The following is a 16,683-nucleotide window of genomic DNA, read 5'->3' on the forward strand; positions in this document are numbered from 1 at the left end:
TCTAATGTACCACCCTACGCACTTGGCTGTTTTTTCCACACGTAAGAGTGGGCTCCCCCATAACACCTATAATTTGGTCACTCTGAGGGACTCCCCCTCCCTGGGAAGCTGAGTTCAGACCCAGGGAGGAGGGGGGCCCAAGGGGGTACATGTGTGAGGCAGGTGGCTTGCTGCCTTCCTGGGACCATGCAGCAAAGGCCTGCTGGGTAACGAGCTTGGTTTCTCCCTCAAGAGGCTTATAATCTCCACGCGCCCTTTCAAAAGCATGCACCAGTCTTTGCACGAACCTCTGAAGGCTGCCCAGGGAAGAACCTTCCTGAAGCCTGCCTTTGGTCCTTATGAGCTGTGAGATCATGGGCAAAGCCTTTTTCCTTTGAGCCCGCTTCCTCGCCTGTGAGATGGGACCCACTTACAATTGCAAAGAGGATTAAATGAAAAACATACTGTGAGCATGCCCGGCACTCAGTAGGCGCCCAGTTCCCAGGACTCCCGTTGCTGCCACTTCTGACCATGCACCCTCTCGGTATGTAGTGAGCAGTCGAGTGTCCTCTTGTTCTCCACTAGAAAAAAAATATCTGGTACCACAGACGCCTCTGAACCATTTAATCTAAAATTTTGGTTGAAGAAGGAAATCACTGAAAAAAAATAGTGATGCTCCTTTTTATATGTTTAAGTTTATCAATGTGTACCAAATGGCCTCCCTCTTGTTCTTCTGTCTTAAATCAACCCAGAAGGAGTCTCCTGCGACATCCAGGTTTGTCCTCTTTAACGTGGAACACAGACGTAAAAATGCTTATGAAGCGATTAGCACCGTAGCAGTGCTGAGCCTTTTGCCCAATCTTTCACAATGTTTCACCCACACTTAATTCAGCTTAGTTTTTAGCAACTTGCCTTCAATGAATCTTTCCAAGGTACTCAACCTTGGAAAGTGTTCATAGAGACAGACACCCCCGCTTTGCCTCACACCACCCATAACATCACATCACCGCTAGTGAGGGTCCAGTGACGAAAACAGAAGCCACTTAGGGTGACGGAAACTGAAGGAAGGACCTTAGTTCAGGGATTATTGGAAACCCAGGTGATAGAAGAGCTGAGAAGACAAACAGAGGTGGGGAGGAGCCCCAACAGCAGGAAGCCACCGCCACCCGAGGGACACAAGGAGGAGTGACGTCACCAGTGCCCCCAGCGGAAGCAGGAGCGTGGAGGGCCAGTCTCGCATTTACTGGAGCCACAGAGGAGGCTCAGCCGCCATGGAGAGGCCCCTGAGACAAAGAGTAAAGAAACTTCTCCCCTCCTCCCATCCTTCCGTCTCCTCCTGGTGCCTCCCGATGGCTGAAGGAGCTGGAGCAAACTGACTCAGTGGAATCAGATCTCTGCATTATAGAGTCAAACAGGAGAGGGAGTAGATAGATCTGAAGGCAAAGTGGCCCCAAACTGGCATGGTAGCCCCTGGAGTTCTGTAACCATGGAAACCCAATGGGGGTGAATGGGTATGGGAACAAAGCCAACTGATGTTTGGCAAGTTGACAGCTCAGTGGGCTGGTGGGGCCAGAAGGTGTGGGTCCCAGTGAGGGACCTGCCACCCAGTCATATATCCACTGGTATATTACCCCAGAATTACCCGTGAGCTCCATGGACCATTTACACTGGGGTCAGTTAAGAAAACACCTACTGTGAATGGTGACGAAATTCGTTTTCTTAACCTGTGTGCAGAGCTGATGGTTTCACTAGGGCTTTGGGTGACTGTGACTGAGGAATTACAAGCACTGGCTTCTAGGCCTGTCTGTGAACTTTACAAAGATGGCACATTTCTGAGCCCACTGGACCCTCCCAACCACCTGTGGGATAGGTGTGTCTCTCTTCACTTTTCTGATGAGGAAAAGACTAATCCCAGGGATTAACCCCACGTTTTAGTTTCTAGGGGTCAGCAGAGCCAGCTTGCAGCGAATAGCGAGCAGATTTGAGGTGGGCACTGGTCTTCAAGTTCAAACTCCAGCTTTCCAGCAGTCAATCACATTGCTGGGCCCAAGGAAGGTGCTGGAATGATATTTGATATCTACTGCAGGCTTCCCCAATGGCTCAGCAGGGAAAGACACCGCCTGCAATGCAGGAGAAGTGCATTTAATCCCCGGGTCAGGAAAATCCCCTGGAAAAGGAAATGGCAACCCTCTCCAGCATTCTTGCCTGGAGAATCCCACGGACAGAGGAAACTGGCAGGCTATAGTCTATAGGGTCAAAGAGTCGGACACGACTGAAGCGACGAAGTACACAGGCTGCCCAGGGGGCTCCACCTTCAGAGCTGAGTGCAGAGATGTCCAGATGAGATGTCCCCGCCCCCAACTCCATCTTCCCTCTCCCCACTAGCCAGGTCACCACCTCTTGATCTATCATGAGATCAGGGTAGCAGATGAGTTCTGCAAGCATGCTGCCTACCCAAGGGGCCAGGATACCCAGATCAATGATCATCAATGATCATCATAAGAACCTACCAGGTGGGATCCACATGATGAGAGCTTTCTGCACAGAATCTCCAGTGGTGGGCTCTCAGGACGGCCCCCCATGCAAAGTGGTCTTCCGGCCATCTCTTGGGAGCAGTCAGAGAGGCCAGGAGACCCGCCCAAGGGCACCCAGTTTGCAGGTGGAAGAAGCAGGATCAAACCCAACCTGCCCACCATCCGCTTTCTGGGCTTCTCCCCACCCCACCCCCAGTTTCTCTCTTTCCTGTTGTTTGTTTCAGAAAACTGCTCAGGGTGCCCCCTTCAGAACTGCCCCCTCCCTCTCCCCCACCTTCCGGTCTCAGCCCCCTTCTGCAGGCAGGCCTCCCTTCGCTGGACCCCTCATTGCCATCCCGTGGAGCTGCCAGAGGCTTGGGGGTACTGAGGACTATCCTGTAACCATCTTTACTCTCAGCATCTGCTTCACCAGGGACCTCCACAGCTCCACACCGTGGCTTTTCCTTCCGCCTGGAATTCCACCACTAGCGCACGTTTGGGCTTGAATATATTTCAGCCACAAGCTCTCTGTCAAAAGAGGCAGAGAGAAGTGGGTGGAGGAGTCACAGAGCCACCTGAAGAGGGAAGAGCCCAGGCTGGGCTGATCAACTGCCCCCTGGAAGGGCTTGCTGCCTCCCTCTCTGGACTGAGTTTCCTCACTACTTAAAATCATGACCCCCGGGTCCCCCATTCCACTGCCCCCCGCACGCGAACACCCTGGGCAGACACAGCCGAGATGGTTCTCTCCCTTTTACAGCTGGGGAAACTGAGGCTGGCAGAGGCGAAGGGCCTCACCAGTTTCAGGCGTGGTAAGAGGGAGTCAACAGCTGGTCTGCTGCCGCCACATCCAGCCACCCCCAGGGCCCCCCTTGACTTCCCTTGTCTCCCTCAAGTGCCCCACGAGGGAGGCCGAGGTGCTGGGGTCTTGGGAGTCAGGAGAGCTGGGCTCAGGTCCCAGCTCTGGCACTTCCTGACTGTGTGATGCTGGTGTCGGCTGGTCCTTTCCCAATCTCACTCCTTTCCCTCATCTTCGAGATGGGGAAAATCAAAAGCCTTTCTCTCCTCCCAGGGTGGGCAGGTGAGGAGGGACCACCCCGGGGAGGAATACACGTAGGCAGTTGGCTGGAGTAAGCTGTTTTCTGGCTCTTAGACGAGCCTCTGTAGCAATGCTTAAGGCTGCTGTGTGTGGGGTCGGGGGCAGGGCAGAACTGGGCCGTAGGAGGGGGCGTGTGGCTGACTCACCACTTCCCCAGGGTCCTTGGTGCCCCCCTGGCAGACCCCTGCCTCCAGCCCAGTCCCACCAAGGCCCTGCCTGGGTTCTGAAGGCCGACTCCAGTCAACGGCCACCTGAACCCAGGTCCCCAGGCTGTGTTCCTTTGAGAGCTGGAAAGCCTTGCCCATAACACGTTTCCTCCCTCGGAGTCCCAGGCCCCTCGGAGGAAGCAAGGAAACCCCAGGCTGTGGCCCCTTTTGGCTCATAAAACGATCTTTTTCTCTGGGTTTTTTCAGTGGAATAATCTATTTTTAGCATCAAAGAGCTCTGCCAGGGGCTTCGACCTGCGGAGGGACTGGCTTCGTGTGACCACAAACCCTGCTGGAGGTGGGCACCCCTCAGAGGGGTGGTGGTGGGGCAGGAGGGCAGCGAGGAAGGGTGTGCCCCCACCCCCGCCCCCAGGGCCACGCGCTGCAGACTCTGGCTCAGGGCTCCTTCTTCTCCTGTTCAGGGAAGGCTTGTTTGGGGCCAGGCCACCTCCCCACACCCAGTCCTTTCTCCCCACAAACCCGAAAATAATAATAATAACAGTAATCATAAACTAGCACTTCCCACAGGCCAAGCACTCTCCCAAGAGCCTCAGGTAAATGAACTCATCCTCAAGGACAAGGAGACAATCTCAGAGAGCTTAAGCAACTTGCCCAAGTTTGACTCAGGACCGATGGAGCCGGGATTTGGTAGTCTGTTTTACCAGCCGTGGGTCTCATGTTACCGCTGAGGAAACCGAAGCTCAGGGAAACAATGAATGCGCTCAGAATCACCTGGACAGCAGACAGTGAGGCCAGGATCTCCCCAAGGCGGCCGACTCAGGGCTTCTGGCTCAGACCCGCACCCCAGCCCCAGAGCTTCCTATGGCCTCAGTTCACTCTCCCAACAAGTGGTGGTGTTTGGGTGTGCTGGGGGCCGTGAGGGCTGGAGGTACTGGAATCTCCCATCTTCCTGAGGAAACTGAGGCTCCACCAAGAAAAGGGACCCACCGGAGTTTGCAGAGTTAGGCCGTGGTGGTGAGCCTCATCTGCTGGAATTCCTGAAGGCTTTGCTGAGCTTGGCTGCCAGCTTCCCATCCCCCCATCCAGATACCACCCCCCGCCCAAATCCCTGCTGCTTTCTCTGAGGGGTTTGGGCCCCCAGAGGAGTCTGGATAGGGCTGCAATTTTTGAAAAATGATTTGGTCTTAATGACCCCCCCATCTCCCTCCCTTTCTCTCTCTCTCCTTCAATCATAATGACCCCGTTTGCAGGGGTGTGCCGGCCAGCAAATTTGCTGACCCAGGCAAAAGGAAGGGGGGGTGTCATTATGCGGTTGGGAAATGGTGAGGCATTTCATATGCCACCGATCTAGTATCCCAGGAATTTCTGCTGCCCTCAAGGAAATTAAAGAATTAGCTACCATCCAGGGCTGTGGCTTCCTCCTCACTGTGCGCGTGCATTTTCTTGACTTTAAATAGGATGCTCTGAGCATCTGCGTGTAGTGGCAGCATTATAAGAAGAAGAAGCGCTGCCTAGGGTAAGGAGAAAGTCCTGGCCAGTGAGGCTACAGGCTCAGAGAGGGGCAGGAACTTGCCCTAGATCACACTGCTGCTGCTGCTGCTGCTGCTGCTAAGTTGCTTTAGTTGTGTCCGACTCTTTGCAACCCCGTGGACTGCAGCCTACCAGGCTCCTCCGTCCATGGGATTTTCCAGGCAAGAGTACTAGAGTGGGGTGCCATCACCTTCTCCACTAGGTCACACAGCTAAGACCAAAAAGCGACACCGCCTGACTTGCGGCCAGATTTTCTTTCCACGATGCGAGGTCCTGCAAGCAATTTGCTGTGTGAAACCAAACAAGTTCTTTTCCCCTCTCAGGGTCATACTTCCTTGTATGTAAAAGGTAGGAGTGAGATCACTGTCTTAGTTCGAGTGCGTGTGTGCTAAGTCACTTCAGTCGTGTCTGACTCTTTGCGACCCTGTGGACTGTGTAGCCCACCAGGCTCCTCTGTCCATGGGATTCTCCAGGCAAGAATGCTGGAGTGGGTTGCCCTGCCCTCCTCCTCCAGGGGATCTTCCTGACCCAGAGATCAAACCCATGTCTCTTGTGTCTCCTGTATTGGCAGGCGGGTTCTTCACCACTTGTGCTGCCTGGGAAGCCCTGTCTTAGTTTTGGGGTTCCTCCAAAGACAGACCTTGAACCTAGGGAATAAGTGTAAGCAGTTTATTTGGGGGCTGGCACCAGGAAGCAGGAGTGAGGGATCGGGGAAGAGGCACAGGGAAGGGAAGGCAGCCCATACAGGGTGAAGGAGCAGCAGTTTGCTGCTCTGATCCCTGGAGATCCTCCCCTCCGGGAACCCTCCAAGGAAGAGACTGGAACCCACGCACAACTGCTTCGCCAGAGGCCAGGGAGCTGGAGTATGTATCTACCTACTCCCGTCTCTCCTTCATTGAGGGTTATCCTAGGAATAATGACCCTCCAACAGTTCTTGTCACTCCTCTGGACAACAGTCACTCAAGACCAGAAAATGTCCAGTCTGTGCTTTAGGGGAACTCTTTGGGGAGGGTGTGTGATTTCTAAGGCATCTCTTGGCTCTGGGAAATAAGGATTTCGTATTTCAAGGCATCTTCCTCAGTATCTTCTCAACCCTTCTGAGCTGTCATGACATCAGGGAAGTGATGTATTGGCACAGCAGTTGTTGTTCAGTCGCTCAGTCGTGTCCGACTCTTTGCAACCCCGTGGACTGCAGCACGCCTGGTCTCCCTGTCCATCACCAGCTCTGGAGTTTGCTCAAACTCCTGTCCTTTGAAGTAGGTGATGCCATCCAACCATCTCGTCCTTTGTCATCTCCATCTCCTCCTGCCTTCAATCTTTCCCAACATCAGGGTCTTTTCCAATGAGTCAGCTTTTCACCCCATTTGGCCAAAGTATTGCAGCTTCAGCTTCTTCATCAGTCCCTCCAATCAATATTTAAGGTTGATTTCCATTAGGATGGACTGATTTGATCTCCTTGCAGTCCAAGGGACTATCGAGAGTCTTCTCCAACACCACAGTTCAAAAGCATCAGTTCTTTGACATTCAGCTTTCTTTATGGTCCAACTCTCACATCCATACATGACTATTGGAAAAACCATAGCTTTGACTAGATGGACCTTTGTGGGCAAAGTAATGTCTCTGCTTTTTAATACCCTGTTTAGGTTAGTCATAGCTTTTCTTCCAAGGAGCAAGCGTCTTTTAATTGAGACATAATTTAATTGACACAGTAGCTGTGGCACAAAATCACTGCCTGCCTATCCCAGAGCTTGAACTTCCCCTATCCATGCTTCAGCATTTTGGACATTTTTAACAAATATGTTATTTATTTGGCTGTGCCAGGTCTTAGTTGTGGCATGTGGGATCTAGTTCCCTGACCAGGGAATCAAACCTGTGTGCCCTACACTGGGAGTGTGGAGTCTTAACCACTGGGCCACCAGAGCAATCCCCTTGGATCCTGATTTTTAAAAAGTGTTGAAAGCCCTGAGGAGCGTGGTGCCAGGGAGTAGGCTGAATGGAAGGAGAGCCTGTTCTCCATCACTTTGGCTGAAGAAGTCCGCTTTGTTTATTAATTTTTATCTAAACTTTTTCCCCTCGAAGTTACTTAAACAGTCAAGTACTTCTATAAGGCACTCTTCACCAATCCTCACAGAAAAACACATTCAACTTTTAGCACTTACTCTATTTCTCTAAGGGGCTTCTCTAGTGGCTCAAACAGTTAAGAGTCTGCCTGCAATGTGGGAGACCTGGGTTCAGTCCCTGGTTTAGGGGATTCCCTGGGGAGTGGAATGGCTACCCACTCCAGTATTGTTGCCTGGAGAATTCCATGGACAGAGGAGGCTGGCGGGCTACAGTCCATGGGGTTGCAGGGAACCCAACCCGACTGAGTGACTAACACTTTCACTTTTTTTCTGTGTCTCTAAATAACGTGTTCACCAAGCTCATTGTGATTCTTCTGTTTTAGACGTTACCTATGGACTTTCCCCATGGAAGAGGATTTATCTCCTTTTACCTGAACTTCTTACCATGCACCATTTCTATCCTTCTAAGATAGTAGTTATTTTGGTTAGATGAGCTGTCTGTTAATATTTCCTTTTTTCAGCTGGGCACATGCTTTCCCAGCTGGCTCATATAATATGCTCTGATCACATTTCCTTGATTGCATAGCCTTTTGTTTTCCCTGGAGTTATAATTTGTTTAGCTTTTCATTTGCATAATTTTCTGTGTGCTTACCACAAATGTATTCCTAAACTCTCCACTAATTGTCCACATCTCCTATTATGAAATTCAATAGTATCTATTCATTTACAGAGTCCTCTCTTCTGGAATCCCCTAACCTGCTCTAGTCTGGACTGGTTGCTCTCCAGGTGTGCTGCTCAATTACCAATCAGAGAGCTTTCTACACTGTTTTCCTAGAGTTCTCTTTGCCCCTTCTTCCACCAGAGGCTCTGTTTTCAGGATCCACCCTCTTTCTCTTGGTTCACTTCCTTGTTTTGATGGAGCACATCTACCAGTAGCTTCCTAAGAAAGGGTGCATAAGAGGTAGATTTATTTATGAGCATTTGATTATGTCATTAGTCATACACCATGGGTAGTTTGGCTGGGCATAGAAGTCATAGTTAAAATAATTTTCTCTCTTCAAAGGTATCTCTCCATTGTCTTTTTGCTTCTTATGTTGCTACTGATGAGTCTAAAGACATTTTGATTCTTAATCTCTGAAAATAGCTTATTTTTTTTTTCTCTCTGAAAGTTTTGATGATAGTCTTTGTCCCAAATGTCCCAAGATTCCACAATTACATGCCTTTGTATGGTTCTATTTTCCCTCATTGTTCTGGACATTCCATTGATCCTATGACTTAGACTTTTATCGTGATCAGTCCTGGGCAGTTTTCATGAATGATTTCTTTGATAATTTTTTCTTTTTCACTGTTCTCTCTTTCTGTTGAGGCTTCCAAAGTTCTAAATAATTTAAGATTTTCATAAATTCTAAAATTCTATCCTCTCCTATTTTCTGTTTTCTTGTGTTTTTGTAGTCTTTCAGGGGGAGATATCTTCATCTTTCTCTTTCCATGTCTCTATTCTAACTTTTGTTACAGTAATTTGAATTTGTACTTTTCCGTTTTCTAATTATTACATTTCCTATCTATTCTTATTGCATAGATGCAGTACCTTCTCTTATCCCTCTGAAGATATTAATGATAGACTTAAAAACATATTTCATCTCCCTGCCTAGTGTGTTTCTTTTGAGTTGCTTTATTTTTCCATTTTATTTTGTCTTATCTTTCTTGGTAGAGGCTTTCTTCGTATGGCTGATGACCTTTGGCTGTCTGCCCTATTTATAATGAAAGAAGCTCTGTGTAATTGTGTGAGCCTGACTCTGGACTTCATAGAGGGGTCAGACTAGATTATTCTCTTGGCCAGTATCTTTAGATCTTTCACCTTGGTCTGCTCGGATTCCTAGGGGTAGACTCTCCTAACGTGCTTAGAAGGTACTGGACTGACTGCCAGTGTTTGGGGGCAAGAGGGTTGTGAATGCATATATGTAACATTCTCTTGATCCTTCATTTTTTTATGCCATAGCCCCTGCCTTTTATGTGGTTGGTCCCTGCCTGTCTAGAGACCCTCTGCTTTTTTTCTCTCCAAAAAGTAAACCTCAAGTATCCTACTGAGATAGGAGAGAGAATCTGGGGGTCTAACTGCTTCCTATAGATTTTCCTTATCTATCTATCTATTATTTATTTATTTGGCCACTTCGGGTGTTAGCTGCAGGACTCGGGCTCTTCATCGTAGTGCACGGACTTCAGCTGTGGCACACGGGCCCCAGAGTGCTCGGACTTCATAGTTGGCAGTACGTGGGCTTAGTTGCTCTGTGGCCTGTGGGCTCTTAGCTTCCCAGCCAGGGATCAAACCCATGTGGCCAGGTATTGAACCCACGTCCTCTGCATTGCGAGGGGGATTCTTAGCCACTGGACTGCAGGGGAAGCCCTCCTGCATTTCAAACATCCCTCCTGTTCTCAGTGCCTTCCCCACCCCATTTCTGGATGTTTCTCCTGCGCCCAATCCCTGAGTCTTTCGCAGTTTTGCTGTGTAAGATATGGAGCTGCTTTCTGCTTTCCCACGGCATGTCTGTGGGGATTTAGGCCACTCAGGTCTGCCAAGTCAGGGGCTTGCCCCACAGATGCTTTCTAGGTTCCTACACTTTACTGCTATTATCTTTTCTCTTGTTCTCTCTGACCCTGTAGTCAGATAACCTAAAATAACCCCTCAAACCAAAAAAACACACCAGCACCAATCACCTAGCCAACAACAGCACTCCACACCTGGGAAGTAGACGTGAACACAGGCCTTCAACCCACTCCTCTGTTTTCTAGATCGTGGGGAAGATTTTGATGGAAATAAGGATTCCAGATCGATCTTATTTGTGTTTGGGAGGACTCAACTTTAGAAAACGTGAGTGCTTCATGTTGAAGTTTGACAGAAAACAACAAAATTCTGTAAAGCAATTGTCCTTCAGTTAAAAATAAATAAATTTTAAAAATAACAGTGAGTTCTTCCCAAAATTCATTTATAAATTATATTAGCAATTCTAGGATTTTTCCATAAAACTTGACAAACTGTTTCTAAAGCTCATGAGGAAGAATAAGTGGCCAGGAAAAGACAAGACAGTTTTGTAAGAGGGAAGCAAGAAGACTCATCCTGCTTGATATCAGGACCTAGGACACGTTAAAGTCATCAAGTCAGAGAGGTACTAGCACGAGACGATTAGGCCAATGAAACAGAATGAAGATCCCAGAAATGGATGTCCCTGCAAGAGACCATCAGTCAGGATCCTGCAGGAAACAGGTGGTACCCCCCAAAGGCTTGGCTGAGCAGCGTTTAAAAGAGCAGAGCTTTGTGGAGCTGGGGCAGGATGAGGGAGCCAGTAAGGTGTGCTGATGTTTCCAGATTCTAGCAGCAATGGGACGCAATGGAAAACCACTGGGATGAGGGGACGGGACGTGGAGATGGTTCGGGAAGCCAATAGCTCTGGGAAGGGAGGTGCCTCACAGAAGGAATGCAGACACTGCCCAAACCACGGCAGGCCAGGTGAGCAAGGAGCCCCTCCAGCAGCGCCTCCCTCTGGCTGAACCCAGCAGGGGGGTCAGGGAGCCCAAAGACCAAGCAGGTAGGTCACAGATGGCCGCCTCCAGGTGCACAGAGCAGGGGTAGGGAAAGGTAACGAGCAGATCCGAGTGGGGGGAATGGAGAAAAACCAATACACGTGGAACTAGCCAACCATCTCCCCGGTAGTCCACTCAAAGTTTCCACAGATGATGCAAATGCCACAGCTCCCAAAGTGACTTCTTCAGAACCTACTTGTCCTTCTTCTGTGAGTGGCACAGTCATCCACCCTGTCCCCAGGCTAGGTCCTGGATCACTCTTCTGTCTGACTGTTGAATTTCAGTTCAGTCACTCAGTTGTATCCAACTCTTTGCGATCCCATGGACTGCAGCATGCTAGGCCTCCCTGTCCCTTACCAACTCCTGGAGCTTGTTCAAACTCATGTCCATCGAGAGGGTGAAGCCATCCAACCACCTCATCCTCCCTCTGCCGTCCCCTTCTCCTCCTGCCCTCAATCTTTCCCAGCATCAGGGTCTTTTCCAATGAGTCAGCTCTTCACATCAGGTGGCCAAAGTATTGGAGTTTCAGCTTCAGCATCAGTCCTTCCTATGAATATTCAGGACTGATTTCCTTTAGGATGGACTGGTTGGATCTCCTTGCAGTCCAAGGGACTCTCAAGAGTCTTCTCCAATACCACAGTTCAAGAGCATCAGTTCTTTGGCACTCAGATTTCTTTATAGTCCAACTCTCACATTCATACATGACCACTGGAAAAACCATAGCTTTAACTTTATGGACCTTTGTTGGCAAATAATGTCTCTGCTTTTTAATATGCTATTTACCTTCAAAATAATCCCCGTGTTTCTTCTTGTCTGCTGGGATGGCAGCTCATCCTCCATCTATCAGCCAGGCAGGGGGAGAATCAGCCAGTATTCCGCCTATGCTTTCAACAACTTCCCATTTTCCGCAGGAAAACCCTGCTCTTTCCCTCCATCTTCCTTCCAGGCTGGGTGTGGGGTCCTCACATCTCCAGGACTCCACCCCTCCTATAATCTCTCTCGAGAGGCCTGCCTGCTCCCAGCCCTTGCTTCTTGTCCGTAGAAAGCTCACACCTGCACGAAACTGCTCTGTCATCCAACCTCTTTGCTCGCTCCGTATCTCTAGCTGCTGTCATTCCTGTGTCTGGCCCCCTCCACCCTCTGTGAGTTTGCAAAAACAGGAAGTGTGTCTCCAGATCCCCGAAGCAAGCATACATGATGTTTGACGAACGAATCCATGATCGCGTGACCAAACAAGGGATTGAATGAAGGGCCCTCCTTTTCTGAAACACTGAAGACGAGAAGGCTTGAGCCATTGGGCTCGGTGTGTGTGTCATTTACTCAACAGTTGTGCATTGTGTGCTTACCATGTGTAACACTCTGTGCTTGGTACTGAGTACCCAGCGGTTAACACAACAGGTGCAATCTCTCCGCTCATGGGACTTAGAGGCTGAAGGGGGAAATCGACATTCGACAAGTAACTTCACAAATAATTACTTCATTTTAGCCACGGGTGAAGTGACATTTTACAGAGTCAGGAGCCATGGTGACCCATGGGTAGGGGTGAGGTCTGTGAGGAGCGGGCTAGGTAGAGGGCACAGCATGGGCTGGGGACCAGAGGAGGGCAAGGAGCCAGCCTGACCCGGGAGCTGCAGATCAAGGCTGTAGGCCCAGGCAGAGGGTAGGCTGAACAGGTAGGCGGGGACAGCTCTGGAAGGATGTCAAGGCAACCAGAGGTGAAGAGAGTGTTGGTAAGTCTTGGGGCGGGGGTGTAACACGGTCACATGTGCACGCGTTAGGTTTTCTCTAGAGAATTAGTTGAAGGGGGACTGGAGCTGTGTATACACACACGCTGCAGGCTGCACCCCTGTCACCAAGGACAGAAAGATGGGGTAACCTTCAACCACCCTCCCTCCCCACACCCCATGTGGTGGCTTCCTGTTAAGGTTAGCCCTGGGGCCCCTGTCCCCACCTCCCTGAGATAAGGCTGTCTCCTCTGAACCTGTCCCCCGACTAATACCCTCCATGAGGGGTCTCCCTGTCCCAACACCTCACCCTAGGCCTGCCTGCCTGTCATGGGTTGAGTGGTGACTCCCCGAAAGAGTCTCCGGAAACTGTGAAGGTTACTTTATATGGCAAAAAGAGAACATGGCCTTGTATGGTAACAATCATGCGTGCTCAGTTGCGTCCAGCTCTTTGTGAACCCATGGACTGTAGCCCACCAGGCTCCTCTGTCCATGGGATTCTCCAGGCAAGAATATTGTGAAGCAGATTGCCATTTCCTACTCCAGGGGATCTTCCTAACCCAGGGATCGTCTCCTGAAGCTCCTGCTTTGGCAAGAAAATTCTTTATCACTGATCCACCTGGGAAACTCGATATGGCAACCCAGGACTGAACCCAGGTCTCCCACATTGCAGGCGGATTCTTTACCAGCTGAGCTACCAGGGAAGCCCACCCTTATATGGTAACAGGTGTGGTTAAATTACAGATTTTGAGCTGAGGTTATTTGGGTTTATCCAGTGGGCCCTAGGTGCCATCTTACGTGTCTCTGAGGCAAAGGGAGGCCACTCGGAAAAGAGGAGGCGGGGACCAGAGGGATGTGGCCGCAAGTCAAGGAACGCTGGCCCCACCGGAAGCGGGAGGAGGCCAGAGAGGGACTGTCCTTGAGAGCCTCGGGAGGGAGCACTGCCCTGCCCACACCCCTATTCGGGACTCCTGGCCCTCAGAACTGTGAAAGAATAGATTTCTGCTGTTTCAAGCCACCCAGTCTGTGAGGGTTCGTTTCGGCAGACCTAGGAGTTGAATGTGCAGCTGAGACCCCTACTCGCTGGGATCCTGGGCTGGCAGCTGGTGCTCTGTCCAGGGTCCGACAGCATGGACCTTGTGCGTGAAACACGACTGGGCCCCTGCTTCCAAAATGCCTACCTGGGGCTTGCCGCCTGTCGTGTGTTGCTCAGTGCACGGCTCTCAGCCGAACTGAAGTGACTTTTGCACGTGGAAAGGCACGGGCTTGCCAGCCAGGCCACCCATAGTGGGTTCACACCCCTTCTGCCATTTGCTCCACAGCACAAGATATGACTCTTGTGTCTATAAATGGGGGTGACCACAGCACCCATCAAGGCGGCGGGTGGAAAGGACTTGGGTTAAATTTGCAGCTCTGCCACCTGCTGCTGTGCACCCAGGGCGAACACCTCAACCTCTCTGAACTTGTACTCCAACTGAGGGTCAGGAGGACATCGGGGAACTGGATTTGGCAGGTCGTTTCAACAAGTCCCCTTGGCCCCACAGGTCAGCCCCACAGGCTCAGGTTTGCCCATCAGCCCACCCCAGGAGGCCCCTGCCGTGGCCTGTGGCCCCTCAGAGGACCAAGGACCCTTGGAAAATGGTCTTGTCCCTGGCGTGGGGGAAGGGGCCCTCCAGGAACCTGGAGGGGCTTAGGGGAAGTTGCCTACCCCCAACCCCAGCTCCTACCCACCCTGCCCCTCATGCATGGATGTTCAAGTTCCCTCTTTCGAGGAAATAGATCAAAGGGCCTGAAGCTGCCTCAGGGTAGGGGGAGGGCGGGAGGGGAGCTGACTGGGGGTTCAGCTCTGTTCGCTGGACTTTTACACGTTCCCTGCCCCTACTGCTCCATCCTCACCCGCACCTGCTGGCTAAGGTCACCCTTGTCCCCATTTAATGGATGGGAAACTGAAGCTCAAGCCAGGCAAGTTCCTGACTCTGCAGGTGAGGGGCTGCTCCACAGCCCTGAGTGGAGCCGGGCTCTGCGCCCCGGAGCCCCCCTCCAGGCCTGCCTGCCTGCCCTGCCCCCAACCCTGGGACCAAACCCCCCTCCTGCCTTCCTCCTCTCCTTGCAGTTAGCATCTCCCTCCCTGATTACAAAAGCCACACATGTACAATGCTGAACCCTTGGGAAGACCAAAGAGGAAAAAAAAAATGTAATAATCACCCCACACCTCTTACTTAAAATTAGACACTGTCAATACTTTGGTGTGTGTCTCTCTCTTGAGTCAGGGTCTATTTCTCTCTCCTTTTTTTCTTTCTTCTCCCCAGATGTCATCACCATAGCTGAATTTTCATGACTCCACAGCAGGCATTCTTCCCCTGAGTATACAAGCTTCGGGGGACCTGGGGACTCCTCGAAACCACACACAAAATCATGTCAGATATGTAGTTTCCAGTCCCTCGTTTTCATAAAATTCCCAAAGGAGCCCAGGGCCCACATAAAGGTTAAGATTCCCCCTCTTCTGCCCGCTGGCCCAGGTCACAGATGGAGCTGTGACTGGGGAAGGCTCGCCCTTTGGGTGTCCTGGGATGGCCACCTTCACGGTGGGCTCCGCGGTGCCAGAGGGGTGCCTGAGGGAAGGAGCTCGATGGTGTGGGTCTTTGCGGGGCAAGGTCTGTGGCCCACGTGGATCTGGAGGTTGTCACAGCACAGATTCCCAGGTCTGCAGCCACTTCCACCCACTCCCATGTGACAGCTCTCCAAAGAGCCCTCCACCAATGTTTGAGGAGTCCCCTCTGGTTTCCTCGGAGAAGGCAATGGCACCCCACTCCAGTCCTCTTGCCTGGAAAATCCCATGGATGGAGGAGCCTGGAAGGCTGCAGTCCATGGGGTCGCTGAGGGTCGGGCACGACTGAGCGACTTCCCTTTCATTTTTCACTTTCATGCACTGGAGAAGGACATGGCAACCCACTCCAGTGTTCTTGCCTGGAGAATCCCAGGGAAGGGGGAGTCTGGTGGGCTGCTGTCTATGGGGTTGTACAGAGTTGGACACGACTGAAGTGACTTAGCAGCAGCAGCTCTGGTTTCCTTCACTTTGGGGAGCCGGGGCAGTGTGTCCAGCCACCTCGTGTGTGGCTCCTTGGGGCAGAGAGCTGAAATGGCAGGAGGCTGCATTGCTTTGTTCCACTCACAGGTGTTCATTTAGCACCTACTGTGTGCCAGGCACAAGTCTCAATTCTAAGATTCACAGTGAACAGAATAAAGTCTCTGTCCTCCTGAAGCTGGGTCCTTGGCGAGGAGAGAAATGGTCAAGAACAACAAACAGGTAAGTGGGAATCGTGCTGGGTGGAGCCCGCGAGATGACGAAATCGAGGCAGGAACAGGGACAAATAGAGAGGGAGGGGCTGGTCTAGGTAGGTCGTTGGGGATCTCTCAGCGGGTGACAAATGACCCCCACCCCGAGGGAACAAGGGGATGAGTCATGAGCATTTAGTCCAGAGAAGTGTGTTCTACCTGATGTGAAAAGCCTATTCATTGGGAAAGTCCCTGATGCTAAGAAAGACTGAGGGCAGGAGGAAAAGGTGGGGACCAGAGGATGAGATGGTTGGACGGCATCACTGATTCAATGGACATGAGTTTGAACAAACTCTGGGAGATGGTGAAGGACAGGGAAGACTTGCGTGCTATAGTCCATGGTTTCAAAGAGTCGGACACGACTGAGTGACTGAACAACAATAACAGTGTATTCCAGGCCACAGCAGCAGCAAAAACGGAGTTGTGCAGAGCAACGGTAAGAAGGCAGCTGGCTCCCCACCTTCCCGCCACACAAGGTCGGCTCCACATGCCAAGGGTCAACTGAGCCAGTCTGTGGTCAAGACCACTGGTGGCCAGTGGTCAGTGGACACAGCGTGAGGTGGCTCTGGACCTCGGGTTGCCAGACTTGGCAAATAAAAATGCAGGAGGCAAAAAATCGCCTGAGATACACTAAAAAATGATTCCAATTTATCTGAAATTCAGATTTAACTGGAAACTCTGTATTTGATCATCAGTCCT

The sequence above is a fragment of the Bos grunniens genome, chromosome 2 (assembly GCF_055505025.1).
Source record: "Bos grunniens cultivar Pamir isolate PY7600 chromosome 2, Bosgru_T2T1.0, whole genome shotgun sequence".
NCBI classification, from domain to species: Eukaryota; Metazoa; Chordata; class Mammalia; order Artiodactyla; family Bovidae; genus Bos; species Bos grunniens.